The 15,863-nt window shown below is 49.2% G+C and overlaps 1 protein-coding gene across 1 annotated transcript in view; it reads right to left on the bottom strand.

Annotated features, from left to right (window-relative positions):
- OCA2 (OCA2 melanosomal transmembrane protein) overlaps window positions 1–14,821 on the bottom strand; it is a 347,971-nt gene extending 333,150 nt beyond the window's left edge. The window contains exon 1 of the mRNA XM_054452341.2: window positions 14,721–14,821. The gene's annotated coding sequence lies outside the window, so the exon portion shown is untranslated. The remainder of the gene's footprint in view (window positions 1–14,720) is intronic.
- Between the last annotated feature and the right edge of the window lie 1,042 nt (window positions 14,822–15,863).

The following is a 15,863-nucleotide window of genomic DNA, read 5'->3' as shown; positions in this document are numbered from 1 at the left end:
CAGTCCTGGGTCCTGCCTGCCCACACTCAGAGGGAGGGGACTAAACCAGGGTGTGAACACCAGGAAGTGGGGACCATGGGCCCCTAGAGTCTGCCACCTGTGGCCAAATCCCAACCCTGCTTAGCAGCTGAACATGGCTGTAGAAAACCTTCCTTGCTGCCTATGCCTGCAGATGACATCATATGAGGAACTCTAGGTGGGCCCCAGTACTGCCCAGCAATCCCACCACACCTCCCCAGACAGTGTACACACCTGCTCTCCTCCATTTCCCACTTAAACCCCACACCCCCTTTCACTCCCAGCTGCTGCCTCTGCCTCTTGCTCCCTTCACTGTCTGAATCAGCCAGGGTCCAAGAAGGAAATAGAAGCTACTCTGAGAACTTCTAGAAGGAGCTGGAGCCCCAGAAGAGATGCCCCAAAGAAGAGTGGGGCATCCTCCCTCCCCTAATCTCCTAGAAGAGTCTCCTATTGGCTGAACCCAAGCCAGAGCCCAAGCTGGAGTCAGACACTGGGATTCAGAACACAGTAGGGCAAGAGTGAGGAATGTCTCCAAGAGCAAAACGCCCCAGAATGGCCGTGCTGGCAAAACTAGAAGCAATGAGAATAAAAGCCCAGCCTCTCAAGGACACACTTGTCTACAGCCCTGCCAGGTACAGTGGAGCCCACCTGCTCCCACCCCCACCCAGACTGCACTGTTGCATTCCTCCCCATCCCAAACCTCACAAGCTGGCATGCAAACATACTGTCCTATCTGCCAACACTAAAAATATACAGCTCAGGACTGGTGCTTTCAGGAAGACAGAGAAGACCTACTTTTCCCTGTTCTTCCTGCTAAGTACAACTAAAAACCTGATGTTTAGAACAAAAAGCCCCAAGAGAAGCCTGCCCCCAGCCAAAGGACCAGGAAATGAGTAGCCTAGCAAGACAGAAAGCTTTTAGACAGTATCTGTTCTACTGCAGCCTAATACTGCAGACCCACATCCACTCAGGAGAGCAAAGGATGAGTGGGCACCCTCCAAAGGCTATTACACAGTGCCTGGCCCCCAGTCCTCACAGGGATGCTTCGCAAAAGGCGGAGTAGGGAGTTTGGACATTCACAGTTGCTGAGTGCTAGGGAGTTCCACCTCCTCCCTACACACTCCTCCCCCAATGGCTTAAGTGGGGACCACCATGTGAGGAGCCTGGACTTCATCCCTGCCCTGCAGTAAAAGGGACCCCTCTCCTTCCTTGCTGACATAGTGTCAGAGGAGGCCAAATGGAGAGTTAGGGCATTCACTTCTGCTCAGCAGTAATGAGGCCACCCCCCAATGGTGTCACTAGAGGTCAGTAGTGAGCAGTAATGAGGTGTCCCACCCCACTCAGCCAGGGTGATATCAGCAGAGGCCTAGTGAGAGGCAGAGGTCCCACAACCACCCAGCAATAAGGTGGAATCCTTCCCCATCTTGGGGAACCTGAACTTCTAACCCTATCTGGCAGCAATGAGACAGTGTCAGGCCCTTCTGCTGGAGTGGTGTCAAAGGAAGGCAACTAAACAGAAGGTTTAAGTGGTGATTAGAGTCTTATAATGTAATACTCAAAATATGCAGGTTTCACTCAAAACCACCTGTCATAGTGATAACCAGGAAAATCTCAACTTGAAAGAAAATAGATGATGACACCAAGATGATGGAGATGTTAGAATTATCTGAAAAAATATTTTTAAATCACCCAAAATAAAAATGCTTCAACGAGAAATAAACACATTTGAAACAAATGAAACACAGAAAGTCTCAGCAAATAAGACTCAAATGAAACTGAAAAACACAATAGCAAAATTTAAAATGCAAAAATGAACTCAACAGTAAAACAGAGGGGACAGAGAAAAGAATCAATAAGTGGAAGATAGAACAATAGAAATTACTCAACCTGAACAATAGAGAAAATATAGTCTAAAACAATTTGTCAGAACCTCAGAGACCTATGGGACCATAACAAAAGATCTAACTTTCATATAATCCAAATGCCAGAAGAAGATGATGAAGAATATGTAGCTTAAAAAGTATTCGAAGATCTCATGGCTGAAAACTTCCTAAATGTGGCAAAAGACATAAACCTATAGATTTGAGAAGCTGAGCAAACCCCAAACAAGATAATCCCAAAGAAATCCACACCAACATATATAGTGGGCAAAATTTTAAAAACTAAAAGCAAAGAAAAAAGTCTTAAAGAGAGAAATTAAAATGTCCCTACAGGGAAAAAACAATTCAGATGACAGAAACCATGGTGGCCAGAAGAAAGTGACATAACATTTTTCAAGTAATGAGAGGAAGGAACAGTCAAGCCAGAAGCCTATATCCAGTGAAAGAGAAATCAAGATGTTTTTAAAGAAAACTAAAAATTTATTGCCAGCAGACCTACCATGAAAGAATGGCTAAAGGAAGTTCTCTAAACAGAAAGGAAAAATGAAAAAATACATTTTAGAACATCAGGAAGGTAAAAGAATATAGGTAAGGAGAGGCATGGTGGCTCACGCCTGTAATCCTGGCACTCTGGGAAGCCAAGGGAGGCAGATTCATTGAGCCCAGGAGTTTGAGACCAGCCTGGGCAACATGGCAAAATCCCATCTCTATTAAAACTACAAAAACTTAGCCAGGCATGGTGGTGCATGCCTATAGTCCCAGCTACTCAGGAGGCTGAGGTTGGAGAACCACCTGAGCTAGGAAAGTCGAGGCTTCAGTGAGTCAGGATTGTGCCACTGAACTCAAGCCTGGGTGACAGAGTGAGACCCTATCTCAAAAAATAATAATAAAATAAAAAGTAAGTCCAGGCTGGGTGTGGTGGCTCACAACCTGTAATCCCAGCACTTTGGGAGGCCGAGGTGGGTGGATCACCTGAGGTCAGGAGTTTGCCACCAGCCTAGCCAACATAGTGAAACCCCATCTGGCTAATACAAAAATTAGCCAGGCGTGGTGGCGGACACCTGTAATCCTAGCTACTTGGGAGGCTGAGGCAGGATAATCATTTGAACCCAGAAGGTGGAAGTTGCAGTGAGCTGAGACTGCACCATCGCACTCCAGCCTGGGCAGCGAAAGCAAAACTGCCTCTCAAAGGGAAAAGAAAGGTAAGTCCAAGCAAGATTCTTAACAGATGCGTCATGTGCTGTTTTCATTCAGAGAATGCAAGTGCTTAATGGAAATAATTCTGTCATCTACTGTTGATAGCATGCTATTGAATAACATTTATACATAGGTAAATATGTTTTCCCTCTCCTCTTGATTTTCCTAAATCCTGTTGAATGTTTGAAGCAAAAATTTTAACACTCCTTGACGTGTTTATCAATATATGCAGAGGAAATCGTCAAGACAATTCTATAACAAATGAGAGAGGTAAAGGATGTAAAAGGAGGTATGTTTTCTTGATTTTACTCAAACTGATAAAATGATGGCATCAGTAGACTGTGACAAGTAACGTGTATATATACTTTAATACCTAGAACAACAACTTTAAAAAGCTATAAAAGAGATACACCAAGAAACATTATAGATAAATTATCAGGGGAAATTCACCCCCGATATTTCATGTAGGTTCTTTTCTATTTTCCCTAAGTGTCAGCCGGTCTGAGAAATAAAGGGAAATAGTACAAAAGAGAGAAATTTTAAAGCTGGGTGTCCAGGGGAGACATCACATGTCGGTAGGTTCCGTGATGCCCCCCGAGCTGTAAAACCAGCAAGTTTGTATTAGTGATTTTCAAAAGGGGAGGGAGTGTACGAATAGGGTGTGGGTCACGGAGATCACATGCTTCACAAAGTAATAAAATATCACAAGGGAAATGGAGGCAGGGCGAGATCACAGGACCAGGGCAAAATTAAAATTGCTAATGAAGTTTTAGGCACATGTTGTCTTTGATAACATCTTTTCAGGAGACAGGGTTTGAGAGCAGACAATCGGTTTGACCAAAATTTATTAGGTGGGAATTTCCTCATCCTAATAAGCCTGGGAGCACTCCAGGAGACCGGGGCTTATTTCATCCCTTATCTACAACCATAAAAGACAGACGTCCCCAAAGCGGCCATTCCAGAGGCCCCCCCTTAGGGACACATTCTCTTTCTCAGGGATGTTCCTTGCTGAGAAAAAAGAATTCAGCGATATTTCTCCTATTTGCTTTTGAAAGAAGAGAAATATGGCTCTGTTCCTCCAGGCCCACAGGCCACCAGACTTTAAGGTTACCTCCTTTGCTCCCTGAACATTGCTGTTATCCTGTTCTTTCTTCAAGGTGCCCAGATTTCATATTGTTTAAACAATTTGTGCAGTTAACGCAATCATCACAGGGTCCTGAGGCAACATTCATCCTCAGCTTATGAAGATGATGGGATTAAGAGATTAAAGACAGGCATAGGAAATCACAAGGGTATTCACTGGGGAAGTGATAAGTGTCCATGAAATCTTCACAATTTATATTCAGAGACTGCAGTAAAGACAGGTGTAAGAAATTATAAAAGTATTAATTTGGAGAACTAATAAATGTCCATGAAATCTTCACAATTTATGTTCTTCTACCATGGCTTCAGCCGGTCCCTCCATTCAGGATCCCTGACTTCCCACAACAACAAATCAAAATGGAATTCTAAAAAAATGTTCAATTTACCCATAGCCCTAACATATCAGAAAAAAATGCATTACATGTAAATGGTCTGAATACATCAACTAAAAGACGAATTGGCAGAGTGAATTTAAAAATATGACTCAACTATGTGAGGTCTATAAGAAATTTCCTTCTAAAATAACAGTATATGGGTTCACATGGACATAAAGATGAGAACAACAGACACTGGGGACTACTGGAGCAGGGAAAGAGGGTGGAGGTCAAGGCTTGAAAAACTACTTATTGAGGACCGTGTTCACTACCTGGGTGACAGGTTCAGTGGTACACCAAACCTCAGTGTCACACAACATGCCTTTGTAATAACCTGCACATGTAGCCCCAAATCTAAAATAAAAGTTGAAAAATAAAATTAAATAACAATATAGGTAGGGTGCAAGTAAAAGGATGGAAAAAGATATATCATTCAAGCATCAATCCAAAGAAATTAGGAGAGGTTATATTCATGTAATATATGCTAAACTTCAAGGCAAAGAAAATTATCAGGCACAGAGAGAGACATCTTGTAGTGATAAAAAGGTCACTTTACCAAGAAGACACAGAAATCCTAAACACATATGCACAAAACAACAGAGCTGCAAAATATCTAACACAAAAACTAATAGAACTAAAAGGAGAAAGACACATTTATAGTATAGTTTTATAGTTAGAGACTTAAACATTTATCTCTCAGCAATTAATAGAACTAGACAGAAAATCAGTGTAGTTACAGAAGAACTGAACAACACCATCAACCAATAGAATATAATCAATATTTATGGAACACTCCATCCAACAACAGCAGAATATTCTTACAAAGTGCCTACAGAACATACACCAAGATAGACTACACATTGGACCACAAACCAAACCTCAACAAATTTAAAAGAATTGAAATCTGCCACAATGCAATCAAATTAGAAATAAGTAACAAAAAGAGAGGAGGAAAATCTGCATACTTGGAAATTAAACATACTTCCAAATAATCCAGGATGCAAAAAGAAAGTCTCAAGGGAAATCAGAATTATATTGAACTGAATGAAAGTGAAAATACAACATATCAAAATTGGCAGAACACAGCTAAATCAGTGATGGGAGGAAATTTACAGCATAAATGCTAGTATCAAAAGGAGAGCAAGTCTCAAAAATAATATAAGCTCTCATCCCAAGAACCTAGAAAAAGAAGAGGAAAATAAACCCAAAGCAAGCAGAAATGAGAAATAATGAAGCTGAGATTAAAAATCAATGAAATAGAAAACAAATCAACAAAAACAGTAGAAAAAAATCAATGAAACCAAGAGCTACTTCTTTGAAAATATCAGTGGAATCAACAATCCTCTAGCAAGACTGGCAAAGAAAAAAGAGAGAATGAAAGTTATTAATGTCAGGAATGAAACAGGAAATACCATTACAGACCCTGAAGACATCAAAGAATAATAATGGTATATTAGATTGCCATTTTACAACTTTACATACATAACTTGGAAAACTTAGTGATTCCTCAAAAAGCACAAATTACTATAACTCATCCAATATAAAATGGGTAATTTGAATAGCTCTATAATTTCTGTTAAGTAAATTAAATTTGAATTTGTACAAAAGAAACCTCTAGGGTCAGATGGTTTCACTAGAGAATTCTACCAAACATTTAAATTAACACGAATTCTATACAATCTCTTCCAGAAAATAGAAAATCAGGTATACCTCATCAGTGAGTTTTATGAAGACAATATTACCCTGATACCAAAATCAGATACAGTACAAAGAAAAAATGCTACAGGCCAATATCTCTTATGAATATGGTGCAAAAATCTTTAACAAAATATTAGCAAAGGGAATTCAGTAATATGTCGAAAGAGCTACACACATAACTAAGTAGGGTTTGTTCCAGGAATGCAAGGCTGGTTCAATGTTCAAAAATCAATCAGTGTTGAACATGGAGCTACCATATGACCTAGCAATTCCACTTGTAGGAATATGCCCGTGAGAAATTAAAACATATGTCCACACAAAAATGTGTACAATAACATTAATAGGATCATTAGTCATAATACCCTAAAAGTGGAAACAACCTGGCCCTGCACAGTGGCTCACACCTGTAATCCCAGCACTTTGGGAGGCTGAGGCAGGAGGATCACTTGAGGTCAGGAGTTTGAGACCAGCCTGGCCAACATGGCAAAACCTCATCTCTACTAAAAATACACAAATTAGCCAGGCATGGTGGTGGGCACCTGTAACCCCAGCTACTTGCGAGGCTGAGGCAGGAGAATCATTTAAATCCAGGAGGCGGAGGTTGGAGTGAGCTGAGATCATGCCACTGCATTCCAGTCTGGGTGACAGAGCAAGACTCCATCTCAAAAAAAGTACAAACAACCCAAATGTCCACTACTAAATAAATAAAATGTGGTATATACACACAGTGGATTATTTGACAATAAAAATGAATGGTGTCTGACACATGCTGAAACATGGATAACCTTTGGAAACATGCTCAGTGAAAGAAGCTAGTCACAAAAGGCCACATATTGCCTGACTCCATGTGTATATAAAATCTTCAGAACAGGTAAATCCATAGGGAAATAAAATAAAATAAATTAGTTGCTGCCTATGGCTAGGGGAGGGGATAGGGTTGGAGGGAAATGAAGAACAAATGCTAATGAATGTGGAGTTTCACTTGGGTTAATAAAAATGCTCTAAAATTGATCATGGTGATGGTCACAAAACTCAGTGAATATACTGAAAAAAACCATTAAATTGTACTTTTTTTTCGAAACAGGGTCTCTCTCTGTCACCCAGGCTGGAGTGCAGTGGTGCAATCACGCCTCACTGCAGTCTTGTCCTCCCAGGCTCAGTGATCCTCCCACCTCAGCCCCCAAGTAGCTGGAACCACAGGCACACACCACCACACTCAGCTAATTTTTTATTTTTAGTAGAGACAAGGTCTTGCTATGGTGCCCAGTCTGGTCTCAAACTCCTGGGATCAAGTGATCCTCTCACCTTAGCCTCCCAAAGTCCTGGGATTACAGGTATGAATTTGTACACTTTAAATGGGTGAATTATATGGTATTTAATTATAATCTCAATAAAACTGTGAAAAATATCAAGCAATGTAATCTACCATATTAACAAGCTAAAGAAGAAAAATCACATGGTGATATCAATTGATGCAGAAAAAGCATTTAACAAAATTCAACACCAATTAATGATGAAACAAAAACTAAGAAAACTAGGAATAGAGAGGAACTTCCTCAGACCTATTAAAGAACATCTACAAAAGACATAGAGCTAACATTATGCCTAATGGTGAGAAACCTGAAGCTTTCTCAGGAAGACAAGGCAAGAATGTTCCCTCTCACCACTCCTAAACAATTTTCAAAATTCAAAAGTAAAAAAAAAAAAAAAAAAGTAAAATGGGCAAAGATTTCACTAAGGAGGATATGCACATGGCAACTAAGCACGTGAGAAGATGTTCAAGATCGTGAGCCATTAGGGAAATGCAAATTAAAACTATGAGCTATCACTGCACACCTATCAGAAAGGCTGAGATAGAAAACAGGCCAGGCACAGTGGCTCACACCTGGAAGCCGAGGCAGGCAGATCACCTGAGGTCAGGAGTTCGAAACCAGCCTGACCAACATGGTGTAACCCCATCTCTACTAAAAATACAAAAATTAGCCAGGTGTAGTGGTGGGCATCTGTAATCCCAGCTACCCAGGAGACTGAGGCAGGAGAATCACTTGAACCCAGGAAGTGGAAGTTGCAGCGAGCCATTGTGCTCCAGCCTGGGTGACAAGAGCAAAACACCATCTCAAAAAAGAAAGACAGACAGACAGACAGAAAGAAAGAAAGAAAGAGAAAGAAAGAAAGAAAAGAAAAGAAAGAAAGAAAGAAAAAGAAAGAAAGAAAAGAAAAGAAAATGAAAAGAAAAGAAAAGAAAGAAGAAAACAGAGACAACACCACCAGCTGCCTAGGACTCAAGAGGCTGGTTCACTCCTGCATCACCAATGGGAATGTAAAATTGTACAGCCACTCTGGAAAGCAGTTTGACAGTTTTTAAAAAACTAAAATTGCAACTACCAACCAACAACTGCACTCCTGGACATTAATCCCAGAGAAATGAAACTTTCATTCACACAAAACCCTGCATGCGAATGTTCACAGAAGCTATATGAAAAACTGGAAGCCACGCAGCCGTCTGTCCCTAAGGGAGTGTGAAATAGGCTGTGGTGCATGCATGCCAGGAAGACCAAGCCACAATCAAAAGGAACAGACAATTCATACACAGCAACGTAGAGGAATCCAGAGTGAAAATCCTCAATGAAAAAAAGCAAGTTCCAACAGAGTATTTACTCTGATTCCGTGACTACAACATTCTTGAAACGGCAAAGCTATATAAATGGGGAATAGGTTAGTGGTTGTCCGGGGTTGAGTAGGGGCTCTCGTTCCACCTCACTTCCTGCCTCTTCCCTGGGAGACAGAGGCCTTTGCTCACCCCGACCTCTCCCTCTTTCTCACACATTCCTCATCCAGTTCTTCCAAACACATCCTAACTCCTCCTAGTCCCACCTGGTCATCGCCTCTCATGCAGATGATGGAGCACTCCAATCCCACAGCCTGTCCTCTGGGGGACCCCAACACCCTAACACACAGCCTGTCCCCTAGGGGACCCCAACACCCTAGCACACAGCCTGTCCCCTAGCTGACCCCAACACCCTAGCACACAGCCTGTCCTCTGGGGGACCCCAACATCCTAGCACACAGCCCAGTCTGTGGGGAACCCCAACACCCTAGCACACAGCCCATCCCCTGAGGGACCCCAACATCCTAGCACACAGCCCATCCCCTGGGGGACGCCAACACCCTAGCACATAGCCCGTCCTCTGGAGGACCCCAACACCCTAGCACACAGCCTACCTCTGGGGGACCCCAACACCCTAGCACACAGCCTACCTCTGGGGGACCCCAACATCCTAGCACACAGCCTGTCCTCTGGGGGACCCCAACACCTTAACACACAGACCGTCTTCTGGGGAACTGCAACACCCTCACACCCCGTCTTCTGGGAGACCCCAACACCCTAGCACACAGCCCGTCCTCTGGGGTGACCCCACTCCCCAGCACACAGCCCGTCCTCTGGGGTGACCCTCCCCTCACCCCAGCCCGTGGCTGCACTCTCACGGGAACCACAGCTTCAGCCTGGCTTTGCTTTATTGGGCCCCATGCGCTTGACTTGCCTAGGGCAGGGCCACCCTGGGCAGAGCTCCGGCCCGTAGGGACACCTGCAGCTGGCGGGAGAGGGGTGGGGGAGCTGTAAGCCGGCGGCACAGGGCGGAGTATGCCACAGCCCCAGCCCACCCCTCCAGGTCTTCCCTGCGATGGCGCCCAGGACCCTCCTTCCAAGCAAGACTCACACCGAAGTGACCAAGTCGTCACCAAATTTTAGAAAGAAAAAATAGATGGTTGTGGCTTATTTTTAGAAAAAAAAAATAGATGGTTCAGAGTCGGTGGAACCTTCCAGTCCTCACACCCAACCCCAAATCGTTCGTGTGGGCGACTGCCGGCCCTCTCTCCGGCTCTGCGCTCTTTCTGCCTGCAACCGTGCCCCCGCCCTCGGGCCCTGCGAGGTGGGGGTGGGCCCGGGCCCCTCCTGCCGCCCCTGCTGCCAGCACCGTCTCTCAGAGGCCTTCGACGCCCCGCCGTGCCGTGGCCTTCAGAGCGCGCCAGAAGCTCACCAAGCCTGCCCGAGCCCCGCCTCCCGCAGCGTTCCCAGGGCGGAGTGGGGAGACGGCACCGGTGCCAGGATCGACAGAGGCCAGGGCACGGCGCCGGGCGTGGTCCTGACACCTGCCCTGCCGAGGAGGGGACGGGGTTCCACGCCTGGGCCCTTCTCCACTGGGTCCAGGAGCCTCCGTCACCTGCTCAGCCCAAGAAAAGGCTCCAGCCCTGCAGGTGTGAAGGAGGAGCAGCCAAGAGAGAGCGGTGCTGCCGGCGCTCAAGCTAGGCCGGGTCACCGCCTCCTACCCAGGTCCAAGTAGCCCCGGCCTTTCCCACTGGTACTGGCGCGCCCGTGGCCGCACGGCTGAGTGCTCCAGGAATGGTGGGTCTGCGGGACTCGGAGCAGAGCTCGAGCTGGCGGATCCCCGGTTGGCGCCCGGTGGGAGGGCAGGAGTGGCCCAGCCAGGCCGCCCTGCGCACTCCCCGCCCGGGTGCGCCCGGGGGACCGCGGCCCTCCCACCCCGCCCCTGCGAAACGACAGCCGACAGCAGGCGCCGCACGCCGACTTCACAGTGGCGGCGATCAATAGCGTGTGGAAAACAGCTTCTTCGTAAATCTTAAGAACATTGTGGCCGGGCGCTGTGGCTCACACCTGTAATCCCAGCAATTTGAGAGGTCAAGGCGGGCGGATCACTTGAGGTCAGGAGTTCGTGACCAGGCTGACCAACATGGAGAAACCCTGTCTCTACTAAAAATACAAAAATTAGCTGGGCGTGGTGGCGCGTGCCTGTAATCCCAGCTACTCGGGAGGCTGAGGCAGGAGAATCGCTTGAACCAGGGAGGCGGAGGTGGCGGTGAGCCGAGATAGCGCCATTGCACTCCAGCCTGGACAACAAGAACGAAACTCTGTCTCAAAAAAAAAAAAAGAACATTGTTCTTCGAGTTCTTTAAACATCTGACATAATACCGGCAAGGAACGAGAAGGACCAGGTTTAGGCGCTGAGGTGAAAATTTGGCTGTTGAAAGGCAGTCCCTCTGCAGCCAACTCCCCTCTGGTGGACAGTGTCCGACATCCAGAGAAAACACCCGTCACTGAATGCTCCCCTTCCCACAAAGCGCTGCTCGGCCCCAAATCGTCCCTAACGCGCTGCTTAGCCCCAAGGCGTCCCTCTGAGCGAGAAACCGCCCCTGGCTATGCTTGCAGGGGCCTGGCTGGGTCCACAGGGCATGGCTGTGTCTCTCCGAGCATGGCCCTTGTCTCCGGGGGCCTGGCTGTGTCTGCAAAGGCGTCAATGTGTCTCCGGGGCGTGGTCGTGTCTCCGGGAAGTGGCTGCTCTCGGGGGCGTGGCTTGTCTCCAGGGCGTGGCCGTGTCTCTGGGGGCGTGGCTTGTCTCCGGGGCGTGGTTGTGTCTCCTGGGGCGTGGTCGTGTCTCTGGGGCTCGGTCGTGTCTCCGGGGGCGTGGCTTGTCTCCGAGGTGTGGTCGTGTCTCCGGGGGCGTGGCTTGTCGTTGGAGGTGTTCTGTGTCGGGCATGACTGTGAGCCGGGGGCGTGGCCGTGTCTCGGGAGCCTGGCCGTGTCCGCAGGAGCGATGCTGTGACCGTTGCATTTGAAGCATTCTTTCTAGTTCCCGGATCCCAGGGAGGGGGCAGGAGAAGCCCTGCGGCCAAGAAGGCCTGAAGAAGCCCGTCCAGGGGTCAGCCTCCTCCTCAGCCGGTCCTGAGCTGAGACAGGGGTGTCCTGCTGAGGGCAGTGTAGGGTGCGTTGCCCCCACCCCACTTCGGGCCTGGACCGAGACCGCGAGTGTGACCGTATATCCCTTCAGGTGGATTTTTCAACATGTGAACTTGGTTAAAAGCTTCTAGAACGTTAAGCCAACCATCGTGGCTTTCCATCCGTTTTCTGTTCTTGTTTGAAAGAGCACGCCTCCTTCCAGCCCGGGAGGAGGGGCGGGGCCCGGGAGAGGGCCTCGGGAGGCGGCGGTGGGCTCTGCCGAGGGCCGCGCTCGCAGGGCCCCCCGGGACTGGCGGCCCCGCGGCAGGCCAGGCGCACCTCTCAGGGAGGAACGAACAGCGCCAGCAAACGCGCAGCCGGGCAAGCGGCCGCCCAGCCCCGCTCCCAGCCCCGGGCCAGGACCCCTCTCCGCGGCGCCGCGGCCGCAAGCCCCCTCTGCTGCCCCAGCGGCGGGCAGTTTGGCCCGGCGCTGTGCCGCTGTAGTTCGGTGTCCCTTCGCCCATCCTGCAGGCCAGCTTGGAAACTGTGTCCCATGCTCCTCGAAACACCGGACCTGCTACCCGCCGCCCTGCGGAATGCGCCTCCTGGCGCCTCAGTGGGTGGCCGGGCCGAGAGCACAGGCGCTCCAGCCGCACCTCCCCACGGGTAGGACCCACACGGACCCCGCCGCGCTCCGCCGAAACTGCGCGGGTCCTGCGGGTGGCCGGCGCAAGAGCCACAGTCCGCGACAAGCCGGCTGCCTGCAGGTCAGTGACAGAACCCCAAATCGAAACTGCGGAAACCCAACAACCAGCGAGTGAGCTGGTACAGCCAGCGGCCCCAAGGAGCTGAGGGAGCTCCGGCCTGTGGAGTCTCTTCTCACATTTCCAGCATATGGGGAATGCCACACTGGGTCAGCCCCTGCCCCAGATCCTGCCCCTGGCCTCCAGGCTCTGGGCTTTCCTCCCCTCTGTGGTAGCCTTTATCTCCATTGCAAGCCATCTTTCCACTACTAGCAGTTAAAAGCCTCCCTTTTCTCTCTCCTCTCCCAAGAAACCTCATCCTCACCTGTGGACAGGTGGCCGCCCAGCTCTCTTCTGCAGCTCAAACCACTGTGTCTATCTACCTTTTTGTGTCCCTAGACATAAAGGTACCCAAAACTCCCAGAGTGCTGAAGCCACACCTGGCCTTTCCCAGGGGCCCACTGATCCCACCATCCATCACCAACTGGGAATCCCCCCTGCAACTCACCAGTGCTTCCCTGCCCCGGCCTGGCAACCACACTCAGTGGGAAGGCCTTGGCAGTGGCTTTCTTCAACCCCCCAGCTGCTCCCAACCCCCCAGCCACAGTGATCTTTCCAAAATGCATATGGCCTCAAACTCAAAATATTTCCTTGCTGCCTGCCACTCCAGCATTGAAACGGGGACCCAGGTGACACAGGTGTCATGCTGCTGGGTTTCCAGGGACAGCCAGGACCTCCCCATTCCTGGTATTCCTGATATCCTCAGATCTCAGCTGCCCCAGGGGCTGCAGGTTGTGGTCTTCTCATAAGACAAGAACAGTATAGGCATTTGCTTTTCATCAGTGTAATGAAACTTTAGGGACTTATGATCCTAAATCACATTACACCGATGTGAACTGCACTCAATTGTTCTAAACCAAATTTGCAGAACAAGCAGTTTTTGTGCAATTCTTTGCAGTCTACTCAGCTCTTTCACCTCTGTGTTCAGGTTCAATCCTCATTAGTTCTTCCATGAGAGATAGTTATCCCCAGATGCGTTCAATGCCCAGCTCCTTGCCCTGGCAGGCCCCGTCCCAGGGTCCTGGATGGCAGACGCCATGCCCGCCCCGCGAAGCTCAGGCTCACCGAGCAAGCAAACCGCAGCTGGTTTAGGTAGACAGCAGCTGCCCACAACTGCTAACAGCCTCGGGTTTCTTTTCTTCAGAATCACTCACCCTAAATCTACACATTGTAGACTGTCACATTGGTCTAAGTAGTGCTCCTCAAAGTGCACTGCACATTAGAGTCACCTGGGGAGCTTCACCACCGGGCCCCAGGCTCTGATTCGCCCAATGGGAAGGGAGCACCAGGCACTTGTCCTGAGCCCCTGGCCCGTGCCTGGTTCTGCAAACCCAGAACGTCCACACACCAGGCTGCCTGTGCTTAACACTGTGCCCTGGAAAAGAGCTAGCTGCACTAATGCCCATTGATTTCACTGTGTGTGACCACAGTAAAGAGAAGCAGCTTTGAGGGATTTAGTGTTTTCACTCCAGTGCATTCCATTCTAAGGAAACACCTGACCACGGCTCACGGCTAGGAGGCCCCGCAGTGCCAGATGCTGCCCTGGAGTTCAAGTGGAACATTTGCTGTCTGAACCTTTCCAAACTCGTCCCACCCATGACCTCACGGCCCACCAGGGGGCGACTTTTTCCTGGGTCTCCTGGCAGAGAGCCGGGGGGCTCAGGGGGCAGCTGCTGCTGCTGCAGGCCCAGGCGGACTCAGCCGCGCTAGGTCGGCTCCATCGCACCCGTCTGTGCACATTGACCTTTAGGGGAACTTGCCTTGCTTCCTAAGCCGCGACTCAGCCGGGGCTGTGTAAACCCTCCCTGCCTGTTCCCAGGCTAGGCTGGCTCCTCGCCTCCTTCCTCCCGACCGCGGAGCACGTGCACTTTACCTGCGCACTTGCTGATCTTTCTCCAGGAATGAGTTTAAGGTCCGCAACTCCGCTCTGGATGGCTAGCGGAGCACAGCCTTCGAAGTAAAAACTCAGAGGGAGCTCGGCGCTCCCGCAGCGGGTCCCCCACCCAGGCACGCCCCCGGCCCGGCCCCGCCCACAGCACTCCCCACTCGGCCCCGCCCACAGCGCGGCCACGCCCATAGCAGCCCCCTCCCGGCCACGCCCATAGCCCGGCCACGCCCACAAAGCTCCCCACCAGGCCCCGCCCACAGCTGGCCCGCTCCGCACCCATGGCTCCCCAGCTCCCCAGCTCCCGGCGGCACGGGCTGCGGCGGAGCCTTGGGTGCGGGCTGAGAGCAGCTCCGTCTAAGGCCGCGCCGCCCTGGCGTCCCCGACAGCGCTCTCCGCGGGGATAGTTTCCAGCTTTACCTCTGAGGAGGCGGCCCAGGACCGCGGACAGGCTTTTCCCTACGCAAAAGAACGGGGAAATGCTCAGTGAACATTCTGTTTCCTTCAGAGCTCTCCCAGCGGGCACTGAGAGGCCCTCCAGCCAGGACGCCACGGTTACACTTGCCGACAGCCCCTCCTGCAGCACAGACACACACGCGAGATACACAGACACACACAGATACACACACAGACACACACACACAGATACAGAGATAGACACATGATATACACAGACACAGAGACACACAGAGAGACACAGCAATACACAGACACACAGATACAGGACACAGATATACAGATAACACACAAAGATACACGAAGATACACAGACACACATATACAGACACACACAGACACATGCACAGATACACACAGATACACAGAGACACACACAGGCACAGAGATACACACAGATATACACACAGACACAGATACACAGACACACACAGATATATACAGATACTCAGACACAGATACACAGACACACACAGTTACAGACACACAGATACAGATATAGAGATACATACAAATACACACAAAGATAGAGACACACACAAATACACACATGGACACACACAGAGATACACAGACACAGATATACACAGACAGACACAGATACAGACACACACAGATACACACACACAGATACACACACGCACAGATACACACAGAGATATACACACAGAGATA

The sequence above is a fragment of the Pongo pygmaeus genome, chromosome 16 (assembly GCF_028885625.2).
Source record: "Pongo pygmaeus isolate AG05252 chromosome 16, NHGRI_mPonPyg2-v2.0_pri, whole genome shotgun sequence".
In the NCBI taxonomy this organism is placed as follows: domain Eukaryota; kingdom Metazoa; phylum Chordata; class Mammalia; order Primates; family Hominidae; genus Pongo; species Pongo pygmaeus.
The sequence above is the reverse complement of the archived record's forward strand: the minus strand, read 5'-3'. Positions and strand labels throughout refer to the sequence as shown.